The 22,220-nt window shown below is 49.7% G+C and overlaps 1 protein-coding gene across 3 annotated transcripts in view; it reads right to left on the reverse strand.

Annotated features, from left to right (window-relative positions):
• Positions 1 to 13,137, reverse strand: part of KCNS3 (potassium voltage-gated channel modifier subfamily S member 3) — a 375,251-nt gene extending 362,114 nt beyond the window's left edge. For all 3 annotated transcript variants that reach the window (XM_085609167.1, XM_085609168.1, XM_085609166.1), the window contains exon 1: positions 13,023 to 13,137. The gene's annotated coding sequence lies outside the window, so the exon portion shown is untranslated. The remainder of the gene's footprint in view (positions 1 to 13,022) is intronic.
• Positions 13,138 to 22,220: the final 9,083 nt, after the last annotated feature.

Raw genomic sequence — 22,220 nt, forward strand, 5'->3', positions numbered from 1 at the left:
GGAACCCTTCAGAGTGAAGTCCTCAGGTTCAGCAGGGCAGTCCTTCTTCCTGTAGTTTCAAGGCAGGGATTTGAGTTGTTGTTCTTCTTTACCATATGTATGCAGTGTTTATGGTTGACAAGCAGGGGGGTACCCCTGACCAATGGGGCACAGGGTGGCACCGAGAAGTATGACAACGTCCTCCAAAGTGTGGCATATTCTTGTCCCCGAAAGCGCTGTTTGACAGGCTGGATTTTGGAACATCAGAAAAGCAAGTTCTATAACTTATTTTCTGTAATAGTTATAATGAATCTAACATTGGCTAGTTGTTGGATTTATCATAACTATTCCTTAAAGTCTTTGAATTATTATTTTAGCTCATTCTTATCAATAGTTATACTTTATTAAAGTATTCCCATGTTAGCCTATTGAGCTAATGTTCTACAATGTGGGGAAATTAAATGGCAGTTTTTCCCTCATCATGGCATATAAAACATCTTTTACAATGTTCCTGCATATGGTTACAAGGCATCCTATCCCGGGGCACCTAGGGGAGAACTTAGGGGTCACTTCTATGTAAAGATAAGGCGTTTTAAGACTTTTGAAGTACCTTTAATTTCAAAGTCTAATTTGCATATGATATAATTTTTAAAGCAGGCTGCCTTTAAAATGACAGCAGGCAACACAGCAGTGCGGACTTAAGTGCATTAAATCTACTGGGCGTCTAAACCTGCATGCCCTGACATATACTAGGGGCTTACATGTAGGTTGTCATACCAATTGTAATTACACACTTATTACCATATACCTTTTACACAGAGCACTGATCCTGGGTCTGGTTAGTAGAGCCCAGGAAACAAACAGTGTCAGAAAACCAGCATCTAGCAGTCAAACTGGGGGCAACATATAGGGGACACTGCAAAAAGCCCTGGTTTCTCACCCCCCTGCTCCCCACACACACCCCAGCCAACAGCCTAGGAAACTTAGCCCAACCCTGGGAGAGTTTCACTGGTCTGTCAAGAGAGGAAGAAAGTAAAGAAACCAATCTGTACACTTGCAGGGCCTACTCTGCCTTACATCCTCCTGCTAAGGTCACTTCCTCTAGGAAGCTGGCCCATCTACACAGTAAAAGGACCTGTGATAAACTGAAATTTCATCACAGATGTATAATTTTCCTCATCCCTTTTTAGTTTGGGTAGTGAGGTGCCCACCTCCTCTATCCCTCACTTTGCTAGGGTAACACCTAGCTCACCCACAGTGGTTACCCAACACTTGAGCAATCCCACCATCACCAACAGGGTCTGAGGGCCTAACTTACATTTGGCCATGAGATCTGCCTCCCATGCCAAGTACAGTGCTGACATGAAGGACAGCACCCAGCAGAGGCTACTGACAGCTGTAAGAATCCAGAACCACACCCTAACCTCTCCACTGACAGGTGGCTGAGCTGCTTTAGGGCAACTGTGGATTCCTGGAACATCTTCTGCTGTTCAAAGTGGGGGGCTACCCCATCTTGTGGCACACAACCTTCTTCCACTCTTCCTTCTGTCAGGGCAGGGTGGACACCCTCCTCTTTGACAGCAGCCTGACTGCTCCTGACTTCCTTGCGGTCTCACTAATGCCAACTATGGGTTTCTCCCTTACTGGGACCGAAGACCCTTGGCTCACTGGAACTCTCTTTAAGAGCGACTTCCCTTTCCTCCTCCTTTTCCCTTTCTTTTGGGACCCCAGTCCCGTAACTGTAGGGCCTGGGTCCCCAAGAATTAAGGATTGGGAGCGTCCTGGGCAACCATCCCATCTAAAATCAGACCAACCTCTTGAAGGTAATTGCCTAGGATACAATCTAAGGGGAGGTCAACATGGACTACCACCTTATACCAGTCAGACGTACACTCTCTCTAGGGGGACAAAGGCTACAGGTTTGGTTGTGACCTCACCTGTGGCTACCCTGACTCTTTTTCTCTCTCCTGGCACATACAGGTCTGGAGATACCAAATGGTCACTCCCTAGGGTGAGATTGGCATATGTGTCCTCAGGCCAATGGCAGGGATCCCATTCATCTGAATGGAGTGGGAGTGCCTACTCCCAACCTCAGGTAGTACCAGCTTACTATCGGGACCTGTCTCCCAGCACAATGCTATGAGGGCCTCCTCCTCTGAGGAGCCCTCCTCTATGGCTACACCGGACATCCCAGTGCAAACCACCTTCTTGGAACAGGCGGGGTCACCCCTGAAATTACCTGACTGCTGAGAGTCAAAGCACACCTTGTTGTCCAAGTAGTTTTGCAGCCCTGGGTCTCCCTGCCTCTGCTTATCAGAGTTGACCCCTGTGCCCCACACAGCCGGTCGCTCCTCGCCCTCTCTGCCCTGCTAGTGCTGCCTGCTTCCCGCACTTTTTCACCGCCGACGCCGCCCAGTGACTTCTTTCCCGCCGCTGACCCTGCTGACCCGCCTCCCCTTCCAGCCCATTGGACACCCCGCTCCCGCCTCCCAGCGGCTCCTCCCCCCCGGCTCCTTTCTTAAGGGGACCGCAGTGGGCTGGTCAGTGTGACCCCTGTGCCCCACACAGCCGGTCGCTCCTCGCCCTCTCTGCCCTGCTAGTGCTGCCTGCCTGACGCTTCCTGCTGCCTGCTTCCCGCACTTTTTCGCCGCCGACGCCGCCCAGTGACTTCTTTCCCGCCGCTGACCCTGCTGACCCGCCTCCCCTTCCGGCCCATTGGACACCCCGCTCCCGCCTCCCAGCGGCTCCTCCCCCCCGGCTCCTTACTTATGACGCCCCCAGAGCGACCGCGCAGTGGACGCGCGCAGCGGGAGCACCGATTGAGCGCCGAAGGTGCGCCAAAGGTAAGCCCGTCTGCGCCCGTCCGCGCCTGGACCGCGCCCAGTGCCAGGACCCCTGGCCCCCGCAGTCACCCGCCCACCCGCCGGATCTACGACGCCACCGAACTCAACGCACTCAACGCCGGCCGAGTCCCGAGCTGCTACCAAGCCACCCCGGGACGCACCCACCGACCCTTCTGCTGCAACGCCTGCAAATTCACCTCCATCCAGACCTGCACTACACCAGCACCAACCAAGACCAAGACGAGCAACAGCAACAGCCACCTGAAGTGCATCCTGCTCAACACCCGCTCCGTCCACCGACACGCCATCGAACTCTGGAACCTGCTCGACACCGCAGCCCCAGACGTCGCCTTCCTCACGGAAACCTGGATGAACGCCTCCTCAGCGCCCGACATCGCCATCGCCATCCCAGACGGCTACAAGATCATCCGAAGGGACCGCATCAACCAGACCGGAGGAGGCATCGCCATCATCCACAGGAACACCATCCGTATCACGACCAACACCGACGACACCCACACACCCACCGAGCACCTGCACTTCCAGATCCACATCAACCCCAAGACCACCCTCAGAGGCACCCTCATCTACAGACCCCCAGGACCACGCACACAATTCAGCGAAGATATCGCCGAGTTCATCAGCCCGCACGCCCTCGCCTCCGCAGACTACCTCCTCGGGGACCTCAACTTCCACCTGGAGAACAACAACGACTGCAACACCACCACCCTGCTGGACAATCTCGCAAACCTCGGACTCAAGCAACTGGTGACCACCCCCACCCACTACGCGGGACACACACTCGACGCCATCTTCTCATCCAGCAAGGACATCTCCTTCAGCCACGCCACCGGACTCCACTGGACGGACCACAGCTGCGTCCACTTCAGCTTCAGAAGGACCACGATCCACCATCACCAGCAACAGGTTGCACGCCGCAGCTGGAACAAGATCACAGCCGACCAGCTCGCAACCTCCCTGAGCAAGAACCCACCCACCAGCGCAACGAACCCCAGCCAAGCGGCCACCAACCTCACGAAGTGGATCAGCGACTGCGCAGACGACCTCGCCCCTCTGAGGACCCAGCCTAGCAGACCCAGCAGCAAGAAAGCCCCATGGTTCACCGACGAACTCAAGAGCTCCAAGAAGAACTGCCGAGCCCTCGAGAGAGACTGGCGCAGAGACCCAACACCTGACAACATGACGGCCCTGAAGCTCGCCACCCGAAAACACCACCAACTGATCCACGCCACCAAGAAGACAGCATTCAAGGAACGACTGGACAACAACGCACACAACAGCAAGGAACTCTTCAACATCGTTAAAGAGCTCTCCAACCCCAACGCCGGAAACAACGACATCACCCCTTCGCAAGACCTCTGTAACTCCCTCGCCTCCTACTTCCACAACAAGATCGCGGACATACACAACAGCTTCAGCACTCTACAGTCGCATGCCACGTCCGAACCACCGCCCCCACCACCACCCTCCGCGCCTGGACCCCGATCAGCTCCGAAGACACCGTCCGCACGATGAACACCATCCACTCTGGGTTTCCGACCGACCCCTGCCCCCACCATGTCTTCAACAAGGCCGACGCTGTCATCGCACCCCACCTGCGAGACATCATCAACACCTCCTTCGACATCGCTACCTTCCCGGAGAGCTGGAAGCACGCCGAACTCAGCGCTCTACTAAAGAAGCCATCAGCCGACCCCACCGACCTCAAGAACTACCGCCCCATCTCGCTGCTCCCGTTTCCAGCAAAAGTCATCGAGAAGACCGTCAACAAGCAGCTGTCCGCCTTCCTCGAGACTAATGGATCCCTCGACCTCTCGCAGTCTGGCTTCCGAGCCAACCACAGCACCGAGACCGCCCTGATCGCAGCCACCGATGACATCCGAACCCTGCTCGACAACGGAGAAACAGCGGCCCTCATCCTCCTAGACCTCTCCGCAGCCTTCGACACGGTCTGCCACCGTACCCTAGTGCAGCGCCTCAACAACGTCGGAATCCAGGAGAAGGCACTGGAGTGGATCATCTCCTTCCTCACCGGAAGGACACAGAGAGTCCGCCTCCCACCGTTCAGATCAGAAGCCACCGAAGTCATCTGCGGCGTTCCTCAAGGCTCCTCGCTTAGCCCAACCCTCTTCAACGTCTACATGAGCCCCCTCGCAGCCATCACACGCCAGCACAACCTCAACATCATCTCCTACGCCGACGACACCCAGCTGATCCTCTCCCTCACCAACGACCCCGACACCGCCAGAGCCAACCTACACGAAGGGATGAAAGAGGTAGCCGAATGGATGAAGAACAGCCGCCTGAAACTGAACTCGGACAAGACGGAAGTCCTCATCCTGGGTTCCTCACCCTCCGCCTGGGACGACTCCTGGTGGCCCCCCGCCCTAGGCAATGCACCCAAACCAACAGACCATGCTCGCAACCTGGGCTTCATCCTGGACGCCTCCCTCTCCATGACCAGACAAGTCAACGCCGTCTCCTCGGCGTGCTTCAACATCCTGCGCATGCTACGTAAGATCTTCCGGTGGATCCCCACCGAGACCAGGAAAACGGTCACCCAGGCCCTCGTCACCAGCCGTCTGGACTACGGCAACTCCCTCTACGCCGGAACCACCGCCAAACTCCAGAAGAGACTCCAGCGGATCCAGAACGCCTCTGCACGTCTCATCCTGGACATCCCCCGCCGCAACCTCATCTCCGGACACCTGAGAGACCTGCACTGGCTCCCAGTCAACAAGAGAATCACCTTCCGTCTCCTCACCCACGCACACAAAGCCCTACACAACCAAGGCCCAGGATACCTCAACAGCCACCTCAACTTCTACGCTCCCAAACGCCAGCTTCGATCGACCAGCCACGCCCTCGCCGCCGTCCCCCGCATCCGAAGAGCCACCACAGGAGGAAGGTCCTTCTCCTACCTCGCCGCCAAGACCTGGAACTCCCTCCCGACCCACCTCCGCCTTACCCAGGACCACCTCGCCTTCAGGAAGCAGCTCAAGACCTGGCTGTTCGAGCAGTAGCGGACCCCCTCCCCTAGCGCCTTGAGACCCTCCGGGTGAGTAGTGCGCTATACAAATGCTTTGATTGATTGATTGGGGTGGAGTTTGTTCTCCTGCTTTTTAAGGTTCTGGGGTAATGGTGGAGTTTCTGTGGTGGGCTTACCACCTCCATTCTCAGGTCTTTGTAGACCTAACCCACCACCCTTCTTGGAGTTACCCCCCGTGACTGCTTGGTTAATCTTGTTTGCACCCATTCATCGGCTTTCCGAGCAAGCTCTCTGGGGTTAGAAAGGTTTGAATCCACTAGATTCTGGTGTAAATCTTCTGAGAGGCAACTAGACAATATGTGCTCCTTCATGAACAAACTGTAGAGCCCCTCATAGGTACTTACCTGGTTACCCATAATGGTGCCCTTTAGTGTCTTTACTGAAATATCCACAAAGTCCACCCAGCAATGGGTGCTGACTTTCCGGGTGCCCCTGAATCTCTGCCTGTACTGCTCTGGGGTGAGATCAAATTTTCTGATCAGACAAGACTGGCTGCAGGTAAGGGGTGAGTGCACCAGGACTGGCTGTTGATAAGGAGGGAGTTCACCAGGACTGAATGATGGTAAGGACTGAGTTAATCCAGACTAACTGCAGGTTTGGTGACAGCGCACCTAGACTGACTGCAGATAAGAAGAGTGCACGAGGGCTGGCTGCAGATAAGGATAGTGCACCAGAACTGACGGCATAAGGGAAGAGTGCACGTGACTGGCTGCAGATAAGAAGAGTGCACGAGGGCTGGCTGCAGATAAGGATAGTGCACCAGAACTGACGGCATAAGGAAAGAGTGCACATGACTGGCTGCAGATAAGGTGAGAATGCACCAGGACTACCCGGCAAGATTGTCACCCAGGTCACTTTTACAAAAGACTCTCGCTTTGCAGTCAGAGAAATAAAAGTAAACACCAATTTCCAAACAAGCACCAATTGCTGGAAGGCAGTCTGACATTTGATGCTTGTCTTTGGACAGGCAGCAAATGTGACAAGATAAACAAAAAATTAAAAGACGTCTGTATTGTTCATTCACCTTCTGAACTCTAGCATGGTTATTGTTGTACCCTTACTTCCACGCCTATGGTGCACGGGGCTGCAGTTAAGGAGACAGTGTGCAAGAGCTGACTGCAAATACGGAAACAGTGAACAGGGGCTGACTGTAGCTAAGGTGACAATGCATCACTGTCAGCTGCACATACGGAGAGAGTGCACCAGGATGCAGATGAGGAGAGAGTGCGCCAAGATGCAGATGAGGAGAGAGTGCACAAGGCTGCAGGTAAGGGGAGAGTGCTCCAGGCTGCAGATGAGGAGAGAGTGCACCAGGCTGCAGATGATGAGAGAGTGCACAAGGCTGCAGATGAGGAGAGAGTGCACCGGGATGCAGATGAGGAGAGAGTGCACCAAGATGCAGATGAGAGAGTGCACAAGGCTGCAGATGAGGAGAGTGCACCAGGATGCAGATGAGGAGAGTGCACCAGGATGCAGATGAGGAGAGTGCACCAGGATGCAGATGAGGAGAGTGCACCAGGATGCAGATGAGGAGAGAGTGCACAAGGCTGCAGGTAAGGGGAGAGGGCACCAGGCTGCAGATGAGGAGAGAGCTCACCAGGATGCAGATGATGAATGAGTGCACAAGACTGCAGATAAGGGGAGAGGGCACCAGGATGCAGATAAGGAGAGAGAGCACCAGGCTGCAGATGAGGAGAGAGTGCACAAGGCTGCAGATAAGGAGACAGTGTACAAGGGCAGACTGTAGCTACAGAGAGAGTGCACCACTAGTAGCTGCAAATGAAGAGAGCGTGCACAAGGCTGCAGATAATTGGGACAGTGTACAAGGGCAGACTGTAGCTACGGAGAGAGTGCACCACTAGTAGCTGCAAATGAGGAGAGCGTGCACAAGGCTGCAGATAATTGGGACAGTGTACAAGGGCAGACTGTAGCTACGGAGAGAGTGCACCACTAGTAGCTGCAAATGAGGAGAGCGTGCACAAGGCTGCAGATAATTGGGACAGTGTACAAGGGCAGACTGTAGCTACGGAGATAGTGCACCACTACTGGCTGCAGATGAGGAGAGAGAGTGAAAGGCTGCAGATGAAAAGAGAGTGCACAAGGCTGCAGGTGAGGAGAGAGTGCACCAGTCTGCAGACGAGAAGACAGTCAGTCAGTCAGTCATTCTTTATTCGATGCTTAAAAAACACCATAAAAGCACATATATACAAACAGTTAAAATACAATTAAATCTTTGTCAAGACCCTGACTGCTATTACATACAAGGTTAAAAGAGAAAGTAGAAAAAGTAATTCATTATGATGATAACAATCCCGCTTACTCTCTTGTTACCCTCAATCGCACCGCAACTTTAACCCCTTCAGCGCTGGGCGAATTCCGCCGCGGTGCTGAAGGGTTCGAGCGCGGGCGGGCTCATGACGGAACGGTTCCGTCATGAGCACAGCTCAACCGTGGCTCATGACGGAACCGTTCCGTCATGAGCATGGAAGGGGTTAATAAAATTCATAATGCAGCATAATGTCAAAGGGTCAACCGCTTTTTGCAAAAAAATTAGAGCCTCTTTGGCATGTTTAAATTTAGCTTGCTTTAAAATTCCTACCAAAATCTGCGCCTAGGCGTTGAGTAAAAGGAACATAGGAGTACAAAATGAAGGGTGTCCTGTGGAGATCTTTTGTCGCAGCCGCAGGCACCCTTCTGCTCAATTGGGAGTGTAAAACCTGGGGGATCAGCCAGTAAATAAGGTAAAAGATTGAGCCTAAAACGAGACATTAAAAATCTATCCTGGGCATTATGCATAAGATAAAGATCCGGCTCCATTCCCTATGTGTTTTTTACAAAGCTATAGGCACTCACAGTACATTTGATCCCTTCAACCTCTGCCCTGTTAGTGGTTCTCTGGGCCAAAAAGGATCTCTTGATAGATAACTTGTCTTGAGATACAATCGTTATAGGATTTGAAAAAAGATCCTTGCGGCCAAGGCTTTCCAAACTGGTCAACACATATTTCAGCCATGGTATGCTCATACTTTTGTCCCTTCCCATGCAGTCACTTAAAATTTGTCTGCTTAAAGTAGCCTCGAGATTTGACCAGATATTTAGCCATGCCAGAATAGGTCTAAATTTAACCAAGTCTTCTAAGTATGGCCTCCCTAATTCTCTATGGGCTATTACAGCTGGGGTGCTCTGCGGTATTTTCAGGATTGAGCGTAAAAATGTGTTTTCCTCCCGCTGTAATTGCTGGATGTTTACAAAGCCCCATACTTCTGCACCATAGATGGCCTTGGAACAACAGATAGAGCCATAAAGATTCATTGTTTGCTCAGGGGACCATCGGCCCACTCTCCGCCCATAGCCTGCAATAGCACCATTGGAGGATATCAATTTACAGCAGCGTTCCTCCACCAGGGGCTTAAATTGTAAAGAGCCATCAAATAGTAAGCCCGGATACGAGAAAGACTGTACCTTTTCTAGTGTGTGGCTTCCTATCTTGTAAGAGAAGCTGGTGCAAGGTTTATTGCCTGTCAACATCACATATGATTTACCCAAATTAACCAACAGGTCTAAAATTTCCATGAACTTTACAAATCCGTCTATTAAAATCTGTAGACTCTTAGGGGTACGTGCAAGTAGGACCGCGTCATCCGCGTATAAAAGTACCGGGATAGGACGCGATCCTACACTTGGGCAATCAGTTTTTAAATTAATCAGGGACTTCTCCAAGTTATTAATGTAGAGTGAGAATAAAAAGGGGGCCAGAATACAACCTTGCTTCACCCCGCTAGTGCATGGGAAAGATTCAGTCTGACCCCCATCCATGTTGTAGAGTACCATTGCAGTGGTGTCCCTGTGTAACTCCCTCAAGATATTAATCAATCCCAGATCTATCCCCAAATGAGTCATCATAGTCCAAAGTTTATCCCTGTTCACGTAGTCAAAGGCAGCTGCCAGGTCCATAAACCCCAAATAAACAGCTTCATTACTGGCTTTAGTGTATTTCGCTACCAGCATATACAAGTTCAAGCATTGGTCACTTGTGGATCTCCCTGTTCTAAAGCCGTACTGGGTGTCTGAGATAATATTGTTCTCCTCAGTCCACTCAGTAAGGCGATTTAGAATTACCCGGCCCAGTATCTTAGCTGACACATCAATCAGTGAGATTGGTCGATAGCATTGTGGATTGTCCCTGTTCCCCTTTTTAAAAATTGGGACAATTATGGCCGTGGACCAAGTTCGAGGTAAGCCACACCTAATGGCGGCATTTATCACTCTAGTGAGTATTGGGGCCCATAGCTCAACATTACTCAAGAACAGATCCGGTGGTGTCCCTTCGGGGCCAGGGGCCTTGTTTTTTGTCAGACCCTCAATTCCCACAATGATTTCGTTTAGGGTAAAATCTACTGCCTGCCCCTGCTTTGCTGTCTCCCCCTCCTCTGGTGCGGAAACTATTCTGTGATTATACAGGCCCTTAAAATGTGTGAGCCACTGTTCCGGGAGAATATTTGTCCCAATCTCAGGGACATTACTGTCCTGGAAGCAAGGTTTATTAATTATTCTCCAGAACTCCGTAATGTCTCTCCTTTCTGCAGCCTCCCTTAAATCGGACCATGCTTCTCCCAGTCTACAAGGGTTACCTGTAGCTAAGAGAGTGCACCACTACTAGCTGCAGGTGAGGAGAGAGTGCACCAGGCTGCAGATTAAGAGAGAGTGCCCCAGGCTGCAGATAAGGAGAGAGTGCACCAGTCTGCAGATGATTGGAGAGTGCACTAGGCTGCAGATGAGGAGAGAGTGCACCAGGTTGCAGATGAGGAGAGAGTGCACCAGGAGAGTGCACCAGGATGCAGCTGAGGAGAGAGTGCACCAGGTTGCACTGGCTGCAGCTAAGCAGACAGTGTGCAAGAGCTGATCGCAGATAAGGACAGAGCACACAAGGGAACACCCCAGAAGGAGGACGTGCAGAATGACTGGGGGCAGATAAGGAGAGCGCACAGTGACTACAGTAACATATAAGGACAGGGTGCAGGTGAAAAGAGGGCACCACGACTGGCTGCACTGAAAAGACGGTGTACAAGGGCTGACGGCAGATAAGGACAGAGCGCACCAGGAGTGAGTCTGTACCAAGACTAGCTGACGCTTAAATGACATTGAGTGTACAAGGGCGGACCGCAGCAGGAAGAGTGCACTACGGCTGGGGACAGATAACTGCACCTGCCGGGACCGAGAAGGACAGAGTGCAGCCCGTGTTTGAGGAGCAGCTGCGGCGGGTGCTTCGGTCCGCCTGTCTCCAAAGAGAGCACGATGCGGACCATGGGCAGCGCCTGGGCTGGCTCAGAGCAGCGGTGCACACAGCACGTGCCTGCAGCCACATTTCCGGGACGGATGTAAATAAACAGAGAAAGTTCAAATAAGCAGCAGGGCCGTCTGGGGCATAAGGACGGGATGCTGAAGGGCACGCCCAGGGCGCCGGAAGGCTGGGCTGGGGCAGGCAGTGGGTGCACGGAATCACTGGAGGCCGTATGAGGCACCACAGGGCGCGGGGATATGAGCAAGTCCTGTCAGGGGGGATAGGGCGGTCTGTGTCAGCAGTCACACACCTGAGCTGAGTAAAGATGGGCTGTGTTTATTAACTCGCATCTAAGAGGAACAGAGCGCGAGCTGAGTCACTGTAATATCTCACACCTCAGAGCAGCAAGGGCGGGGCTACATTTCATGTCTCACACCCAAGAGGAACACAACAGATCACACACGAGACGAGCGCAGGCTGAGCCGGCTGTGTTCAGTATGTCCCGTCTGAGAGACGCGTGCCAGATCCACTGTGAACGAGAAGGGAGGAATGGCTCAGTGAGTTGGACACTGGTTACTATCGCAAGCAGTGATCTACAGAGGCCTTCGACACTTCCGAGGGTCTTGTAAGCACACGCTGCACTCCTCTGACGGACCTGTCCTCCGTACACGTGCTCAGGGAGCTGCATTATCCGTACAGGTGTCTAAAGAGATGCGCAGCGCCGCCACTACAGTTCTAACAGGTGCTGGTGTTGCATCTCCCTCCCAATCCACCCCCTTCCACACACACACACACACAGGCGCTCAAGGAGATGCATCATTCCTACAGAGAGCTTTAAGTGGGCCGGGTTCTGCCGGTGCTCATCACCAGCAGCTCTTAAAAGCAGGTGCTGAGGCAGGTCCCTATCGGCTCTCCATTTTTGCCCTCACCCTTAGGGTGAAGGAATAAATCTTAACTCTGCAGCAGTACCACCCTTCGCTGCCTTTGATGTAACTTCAAAGAGGCTCCTTATAGTTCTTTCACAGTCTCATCATTTCAGAACTGAAGCATTTTCAATATTATATACAGAAGAGCCATAGCTGTTGCTTATTTATCTGAAGCAAACAACAACCATTGACAAAGCCAATAGTACTGGCTTGTTGTAGGTGTAGAGTTACCTGTTGTATTATATACCTGAATACAACGACAGAAACAGCAACATGCCAGTCGGGTGGCACAATATACTAAGCACAGATTTTTAGCTTATGTGTTTTTAAGCCACGCCCTTAATCACATCGGCCATGCCCCTTTGAGAGATTCTCCCCTCCCCGTATCCCCCCCCCCCCCCCCAGTTGTTTCGCCCCACTTGACCTGCTCTTACAGGCGCCTCTTTATAGGCGCGCGCGAAGTTGCAATGCTCCTGGAAAGAGGGTTCAAAGTTTACTCCTACAAGTACTCGGGTAGGCGCATTTTTCAGACAGGGACACCGTTGCTATAAGTCTGCACAGAACACCATGGATACGTTACACCACATCCTAACTTATGAAAATCGCTGCCGCGCGCGTTCGGTATACTGCAGGTGCTTAGGTATAGTTTTGCTACTCTAGGCGCTCTTGTAGATGCATCGACCCCCCCCCCCCCCCCCCCACACACACACACACTCACACACTCAGAAGCCCCGTTATTAAAAGGAGTGGGGCAGATACTCAGTTATCATGGTTGATCCTACGTACAAACACGCAGGCAGACAAATACAAACTTTATCAGCTGCAGGTAACACAAGGTAAACACGGGGAGGCAGCGGCAACTTTTAAGCGAGTGGAGATGGGAGAACTGCGTTGCGCTGCATGCGGAAGGGGCAAGGGGGTACCTGAGCGTGCTGGCCCCCGGCAGGGCTGTGCTGGCAGGTGCGCCTCCTGCAGGGCAGCCGCTCCCCCTGCGCGTCGCGGCTGATGAGCTCCCGGCTCAGGGCGACTCCCTCTTCCAGGGTCTGAGCCCTCTGCAGCCCTGGAGCTCCAGCCAGATGCGCAGGAGGGGAGGGCAGCCCGAGGCCGCCGAGGGAGGAGCGAGCGGCCCGCCCCTGGCTCTCGGCGTGGGAGCCTCCTCCTACCTCCGTGTCCACGGACGGGCTCCGCACTGTGCAGCCTGGTGTCTGTGGGAGCCGCAGCACTGCCCGCCCCACCGCGCGGGTCCGTAGAAAGTACTTCTGCCCTCACCCAGCTGCATGTGTCCCGAGCACATCTGTCCGCAGTGCGAGTGCAGCTGTTCAGTATTTTATGGGCAGACCTGTTATTTCTAACCAAAGCCAGGTTACTTTCGTCTCACAAATATTTCCGAGATCACGTGACTGTAATTACTCCCTGAACGTTTAGCCTCCCTTCACTCCATGACAATTATGAGTCATTTATGAACGCTATGTGGTGCAGTGTATTAAATTATATTTGTTCCCCAAATTTTAACAATCCACTTCTTGTCAAAGTGCAGGCATCACTTTCTAATAACATTTAATAGAGTATAGAGAAATATATAATTGTTATGTTTACCCCATCGAGTTTAATGTTCATTTACTGACCTATGAACGTGAAAGGATGTCACATACGGCTCTTAACAGCCAAGCCTTCAACCTGCTGAGCTATCTTCTCGGCTTATCAGATAACTAGTGCATTTCTAAAGGAATTATCTTTGACAAGCCTAGGAAGTTGGCGACGGTTTCAATAGTTTGCTGTAGGGTGGCCAACTGACATTGGTGCAAATTCAGGACGGTGAGTGTAAACATTCAGGAGAAAGGGTCAAAATTCAGGACAAAAATTCAGGACTGGAGGTCAAAATTCAGGACAAAACTTTGGGGCAAAGGGTAAGTTTTACAGACACATCAGAGGAAGTTGCGCAATAGTATATAAGTAAATTAACAACCAACATAAGTACAAGTCAAAATAAGTTTATATTAGGTTGAGACAATAGTGCACTTCACAGTTTTTCGTGCAGCTTTGAGCAACTGTGCAGGTCTTTTTGTGTTATTTCATATGATCGTGATTTAATTATATGGTTACTGCACTGGGTTGTCCAGTCTGATATTTCGCTTACAACTCATGGTCCTGAGAAGGCATGTTTGGTGAGAGAAGTGGTTGGGACGATCTGCTCGGATGGACTTTGTTACTAGCATCTCATATCTGAGTGCCATTGTGAGATGTAAGGCAGGACTCTTAGAATGTAGCTAATTGGGACCTGCAGTGCTGGACTAGAGTGCTCTTTTCACACTCACTTCTCGTAATTTATTTATTTATTTTATTTAATGCATTTTTATATAGCACAAACTTTACCCAAAGGTTTCAGAGCGCTTCACAATAGAACCAAGTACGTTACATGAGGAATATTTACATTCTTACACGTTACAGATGCAAACAAGATAGATGAAAAAGTTAAATAAAACAATAGGTTGCAGTCACACAAAAAATAATAAGACATTAGGATTAGGATCATACAGGCATAGATTACATATTTGCAACATTGTAAGAACTACCTTGAGGGACATGAAAAGGGATGTATTAATTCTGGAAGTAATTGCCATGATTCGCTTTTGTTGGCTCATAACCTAGTTCCCATTTTCTGGTTCTCTGGCACTGTGAGGTCCTACACATGACAATATAATCACTCCTCTGCAAATAAAAAATCACAAAAGTAAAAAAAACATTGTTATTTTTAATGCCAAACACTCTTACCTGTAGTAATGCGAGCCTGATTGCATACGCTTGATTTTTAAAAGTAACTGGCCAATGTTACTTCCATCTAATTTGTTATATTTTTTTCCTTGCCTTCAGGCCCACCACATGCCTTAACTGCCCAGACTAGCCCATTGCCATTCTGTATGCAACAATCAGCCAGCAGACAGAAGGATAATGGGCCTATCACAATCTGCGAGAGGCTGCTCTTGAGCACAGAGGAGTGACAGGCGGCCCCATCAGGGAGCTCTCGGAACACTGAGGCTTCTCAAAGGTAACAGTGCAGGCCGCTGTAACCCCCCAAATTACAGACAAAAGGTGTCCATAAGAGGGATCATCACGGACAATGGACGTGAGATCCAAATTACGAATGGTCCGTGAAATTTACAGACGGTTGGTCACCCTACTCTCCAGTATTCTAGAATCATCTCGGTCTCTTCACCCCCTCCTGGACAAGACAACGAGAAGTCAGCCTTTCTGTCCAAAATGTTAGTTTTGCCACCCGACACTGATGTACAGTACTTAAAGGAGATACTCAGGGCTTTAAGTGGGCCAGGTCTTTTTTAAAGGGGGACATAAGACGGGTTTCTATCGGGCTCTGTTTTGTGCCTTTTCACAGGCGGTCTGTTTTTTCCGGACTGCAGTGACAGCAGGCACATCCATGTGTGCGTGCTCACACTGCACACTACGCTAAGCACAGATTTTTACCTTACTTGTTTTAAGCCACGCCCTGATTTACATTGGCCACGCCCATTTGAGAGACCCCATCAGTTTTTTTTATCCCACTTAAAGCCCTGGAGATACTCCAAGAGAACTGATTTAACTGATTGTCCTCCATACTTTGTTAATCAGTGTGGGTGAGATTGTGCCATTTCTTATTTTATTACATTATAGACTGCATGTTTTAAGAACGGAGGTTTGCTTACAATTTAGTGACAGTAATTAAGCTCTGCTCTGTGAAGAGAACCACGTTGCTGCCTCGGTTTAATACTCACTTTTTAGAGTTTAAAAAAGATTGCAGCACGCTCCTAAATTATAAAGAGTATTCACATTTATATGTAAGTTCTAACATATATGCCCCACAGGGGAGCTAGTTGCAGCTTAAATCAAAGACACTGGTTATTTGTTTAAGCTACGGTGTGCCTCTAAGAAAACACAAACACATTAAAATATTACTTTTCATATTCTGCAAAGCAGGCCTGTCTGATAGGGTGAAGGACCACACTATATTAGGAGGAGGACATGCCTGGTACGATTTAATGATAAACAAGTCCGAGGGGCATATCTGAAACATTATGTTAATAACTCATTTTCAGCTAAATAAAGTCCCCGTGAGTGGTGGGTTTGAGAGAACAGAGGTCTAGAGAGGGGGAGGGAGGCAGAGAGAATAATCAGTATTTACTGGTTTGAGAAGTAGGGAGAGATGCAGCAGAGGACGCTGAGGTAGAACGAGAGGGGAGAGGTAGAGAGACACAAAAGACAGCATGAGGTAAGTTACAGGGAGGTAGAGAGTGCAGACAGAGAAGTGGAGAGGTACAGATGATGAGTAATGTAGGGCGAGAGAGATGCTAGAACAAGAAATAATTGATGCACAGAAGAAGAGGTAGTAGAAAGCAGAGAGTGATGAGTTAGGATATGTAGAGAGGCAAAGACATGCAGTAGAGGAGAGGAAGGAAGAGAGTGGGGTGAGACTACCCCACTCGCATTACCATAGGCACTCCTGGATGGTGCATACCCTGGGCAATTGCCCACTTTACCCATGTCTTCAAATTTCTCTGGTGGAGTTGAGAGCTACGCCAGTGTATCAGACTACAGCACCACACAATAATCAATTTTTAAAAAAGATTCCGGAGTGGAGAACCCCTGCGAACCCTCTAGGGACACGTGTGTTCACTCGCTGCCTACTGGGCCCATTCCCTGCATGCCTGTCGGCACAATTCTTTACCCTTATCCATCAATTTGAGCTGAGCCCTAACAGTGAACATCTACCCCTCATATACAAAATCATGAAGTAAATGTAATCCAAAGGCGTAACTGAGGCAGCGCACGGTGCATCAGTCTTCAGGAGATATTGTGGGATAAGTACAAGCATTCTACCCAAACAGTCTTTTGATAATTAACAGTTCCCTAATTACAGCTATTTTGATGTTCAGATCCCCATTAAAGTCTCTTTTTATTTAAAATACAGTGAAATGACTGATTTCTTGCTGTGATTCACACAAACATGTACCAGTTTCACCACACTTAAGTAGAAAGTCAGAATGGTGGAGAACATGTTAATGTCAGACCGTATATGGCTCGGCCACTACAGCTCCAGCTAGCGCTAAGATACCCTCTGGGGCGTGCTCTATACAAATACACATACCATTATATGTTACATTTTCATGAGTCAACTCGTAAGGAACACTAATTGTATTTATGTACCGAAAACGAAAGGCTCAGAACGTGCTCCACACATCCAGAAGTACAGTGGCTGGGTACCCTAAAGCTGTTCTCATTGGCCCTGAAGCATCAGGTCCAATGAGAACAGTCCTGCAGTGGACCTGCGAGCTCTAGGATGGCAATCCTAGATAACTTTGTTTTTTCTCCTCAACAACGTTTGGTGATTCAGAAGCTCCATATGATTAACTGTCACCCAGAAATTAAAATTACGAACAAACGGCGTCCGTTAAAGAATCCTTCACGGACAACGGACAGACGGCCGAAATTACGGACTGTCCGTGAAATTTACGGACGGTTGGTCACCCTAGTTTGCTGTACTGGTGCCAGTGTCCCAGTTATTAACAGTCCGTCTGCATGAGTGCAACAGAAGTCAGACATTAGCAGTCTCCACCAGGACAGAGACCCCACGCCATCTTGCTAGTGGTAACATCACAGAACTCATGACTCAGGGAACCCAGTCTCTAGAGAGTTCTTTCTTCAAGAAGTTGCCCCTGCATACCACCCAGATCAGTTATTACCCTCAGTTATATTGTAGCATTTCTACAGGGTTTATTACCCCTGTGTGGGGCGTTGAAGTGTTTAGCCACGGATTGCAAGCTACACTGTATAGAATGTGTGGTTAAAAGGGTGTTGTGTCTGTATGGAGACTACAGGCCTCTTTACAATGGTGGTCTTATGAGCGTCCGACAACCATCGTAGCGGGATGGAGACCGGCCGACAAGTAGTCAACGGCTCCACCCGCTTTATTATGATGTGACCGCTGTGTAGGTGGTCGGAAACATGCCTATTACTATTGCAGCTTGTGCTGCGCCCGGAAAAGGGCAGCAACACAAGCTGCAGTAGTAAAAGGCATGTTTTTAAACATCCATGCACCGTGTGTCGGGCACCATGTCATGCCTGGCACATGTGCATGGATGTTTGGGGGGGCACCTCATCTGCCCCCCTGGCCACATAGCGGATGCCACCGGGACTAGGGGCCCCCAAAGTCTCTTTCCGACAGCCTCTCCATGGCGGTAGGACCACCATGAAAAGGCTGTGGGAAATGGACATCCTCATCCCTACGGCGGTGCCTGCGCATTCACCTCCTCCATTGTAGGGATTACGGTCTGACTGAGGCCCCAAAGGGCTCCTTGAGCTTGTCGGAGGCGTCGGTCTGTCCCTCTGACTGCTGCGTTCTAACCTACCGCATTGTAATGTGGCGGTCAGACTGCTTCCCTGGATGTCGGTGGGAACGCCACCGACATCCTAACGAGGGTCTATGTGTTTTCATGTCGTGCGTGTGTACCATCACGATGTGGTTATCATGTTACAGGGCATAGGGCATGGCGGCATGATGGGTGAGAATTTGTGGGAGATAGATGCACAAATTAGTATTCTAATAAGATTAACAACATTTTTATGTTATTGAATTTGATGTATATGGTTTCCATAAGAAGCCTTTATCGTGAACAACTGGATTAAAATCCAGTTTAACATTGCAGTGACGCAACAGTGGCTAGCCACTGTTGTGATGTCACTAGACGAGGCACTTCTTCCCCTTTGTTACTCCATCTCACCCAGGTCCTAGAGACCTGTGTGCAGCAGCAGAATGCCAGTAGGTGGTCTCACCTGTCATCTCTCATCTCTCACCAATCTATATGTGTCAGAGGTAGTTGCTAGTTCCCTTGTTGTAGGATGGCCATGGCGGCTACTGCAGCGTCCTCCCCAGCCCAGGAGCATGCAAATGAATTCGCCACACACGGAGTTCTGGATTGTACATCTTTATTCCGAAGCATACAATCAAACATTATGTCATAATTGTTAATAGCCACACCTTAACACCTCCCAGCAAGTTACATAATTCCTTGTTGAGTCCGCCCAGAACCGCAATGGTCACAGCGCACATAGTATCACAACACTACATCTCCCTCCTTGTTAGATAAAGAGTACAAACAACAGTCACATCATATTTCTTCAATAAGGCGTCGATGTGCTATAAGTAGTTGGCCAGATCGAGGGGTATGAGATGGTTGACTGGGCCTTTGGTGATACAATTTGCCAAATACGTTGAACAAAAAGTCAAATATCTTATTGGTAATTTATAAAAATGAGTGCAACGGCGGCGGCTCTTCCACTTTGGCGGAGGAGCGTCGCCCCCCAAAAAACATCAGGAAAGGAAAAATAAAGCAACACTTGTTTTTATTTCTCCTTTCCTGCCGAGTCTTGGGGGCAGGGCCTGGGAGGTGACAGCACTGAGGGGCGTGTTAGTGCACTCCCTTCACTGGGCATGACGGTTTGGCCGTCCGTCTCAGGACGGCCAAACCTCCATGCACAGTGACACTCTCTCCAACCCCAGCTGCATTGCTGGAGGTGGAGAGAGCAGACACAGACTCCCAGTCTGTAATGGAGCGCTAATCAAGAGTGCTCAGGCCAATCCAGAAGCTGCTCTCATGTGAGGACAGCTTCAGGATTGGCCGCAGGACATGCTGGGAGCCTCTGCCTGAGAAGAGGAGTAGAGGAGCTTGACGCGGCCTTCTCGAGGTAAATTTGTTTTATTATTATTTCATTTTTATTTTGCCCCCTCCCTTTGCGACCCTCTGCCTCCCACTCACCCTCCTCCCCCCCCACCTGCCCGGCCACTCGTAGCAAACACCGGCCGCTACTGGCATGCAATTTAACACAGTTTCCTGTGCATGGTCTGTCATATAATACAACCGAGAATTTGCCAAGAAAGGGCAAATCAAAAGTTACAACGATGACAGCGTAGCTGGCCTGTGGTGAATAAAGCTATCCCTCTGGTTAGACTACTCTCACAGGCTCAGAGCCAGACTGCACAGCTTTTACAGGCTCATGCTTCTGACGTCTGTTATATGCCGAGGTAACAAGGCCCCACAAAGCTGGCAAGTAACCTCACAAGCTACACCAAAACCTCAGCAATACAAATGGATACAAATCAGTGCTGGTTGGCACCGAAACATCCCCTTGCACCAATGTCGTCCCAAAATATCAGTTTGTCATTTCCAGTAGATGAGTTCATTTTGTCTCCAGCCAAGATATCGGCACATCATTCTCTGAAAATGCAAGAGGCTCCTCCCTCATAACCTGTGGTTGAAGCGTAAAAATAAACCCGAGTGACTTTCGCAGTCGTTTTTACAACAGTGCCATCTCTGATTAGAGCACTAGCTGCGTTTGCTAAAACGTGCCTTTGAGATTTGGGTGTACCACTAGCGTGAGGCTGGTGCTAAACCTGAGCATAAAATGGGTGCAAAACATGGAACATTTGGGCCTGTTATTCACTATATTTGTGTAACATGCAAATTCGAAATGTAACACACAAGCAATCAATAATTACTTAGGGAGATTGTGTTCCCAATCTATGCATTTTGTGCTAAATGAGGCCATAATTGTACCCCAAAAGCTAACTTAACTCTTAGTGACTAAAATAATTTTGTTTGGAAACATCCACTTGTCAGTGTTTTAAAATACACATAATTTCTAATAAGTATTTGGCTCCGATGTACCCAGGCATCTCCATCAAGATAATCAAGGCACAAGGCTCCCAGGTATCACAGATGTGTTCCTATTAATCATTCATGTTCCAGGGAATACAAAAGTGTGTCCTTATTACGTATAAATAGTCCTGGTGTGCTGTTCTGCCCTAGCACAAAACTCTGAATCGAATGGTAGAATCACTGTCACCCACTTGTCAAGAAGAGTCTTATGAATAGGATGCAATAGCCCTCACCCACCTAGGTGGCTTGCTTCATCATCGGCTTGCTCCTCGCTGGGCAGTCATTACAATACCCAGTGGGCCCCCAAAGGTGGGGCTCTCTATCGGAGATTTTTTTCCATGCCCTGGCCTGGTATCTGCAAAAGAACAGATGACTGCTCTTTAATGTGGGTTGAGTGAGGGAGAGGTAGATTGGGTAAGGATGGAATTAAAATTGGCTACGGACAATCCCTTTTTGACTCCTGGCGAGTGTCCATGCCAAGGTTAAAAGGCAAATGTGAACCACTCAGACATTGTGATGAGCCTTTTGTCATGTAGTTCCTATATATCCTATACAGGATCTGCGCGTTCGGATAACATAAACTGTGCGTTTGGTGGTAGACTGGTTCCGAGCACCCCCACCAGGTACGTTAGCCTGTTTGCATAAGCTAACTCACAGTGCCACTAGAATCTCCTCTTATCGGGGAGAGAATGGTTTCTGGCAACCTCACAACAAGACAACCCTGATCCCTCAGGATCGTGGAAACAATATACTACTTTTCGCTCAGTCACTCATGCTCACTTAGTTGGTCTCAGAGATACACAGAATAAACAGTCTGGGCGTTTCAATAAGGATTTATTGAACAGTTGTTCTTCTAGTGTAGAATAGATTTGGTGTAACAACCATTAGACAGTAGCAGAGATATAAGAGTAGCAGTACTGCGAAAGTAAAGGGATGGTACGGTTCTACCATTTTGCAGTAATCATGAATATATACACGTACATAAAACACATGATAAGAAAGTGCGTACTCCTACAATGTCTCCCTAACTAGATGTACCTAAATGTACCTAGCATCGGTGTAGGTGTTATGCGTTATGCCAAGAATCCCTCTAAGGTCTAGTCAACCCCATTACCTGAGAAAGGAGAGAATATGGAACCCCGTCCTGGTCTCGAGTTGGACACCCCGCGAGGGGTGTTTGACCACTGCTAGCTGGAGCGTCTGCATGCAGGAACCTCAGCGTCTCTGGTCAGTGTGTCAGTCAGGAAGTCACAGTCTCCTCTGTCTGTCTAAGCAAGATATGATGTATAGATACCCACAGGTCTCCCCTGGGGTCCTACCTTGCTTTGTTACTGTGTCGGTCTAAAGGGTGAGTCGGGCTTGAACTTTAACATAGATATTAAACAGGAGATGTTTATCCTGCTGTGAGTCCTGCTG

Source organism: Triturus cristatus, chromosome 6 (assembly GCF_964204655.1).
Source record: "Triturus cristatus chromosome 6, aTriCri1.1, whole genome shotgun sequence".
Classification (NCBI taxonomy): Eukaryota; Metazoa; Chordata; class Amphibia; order Caudata; family Salamandridae; genus Triturus; species Triturus cristatus.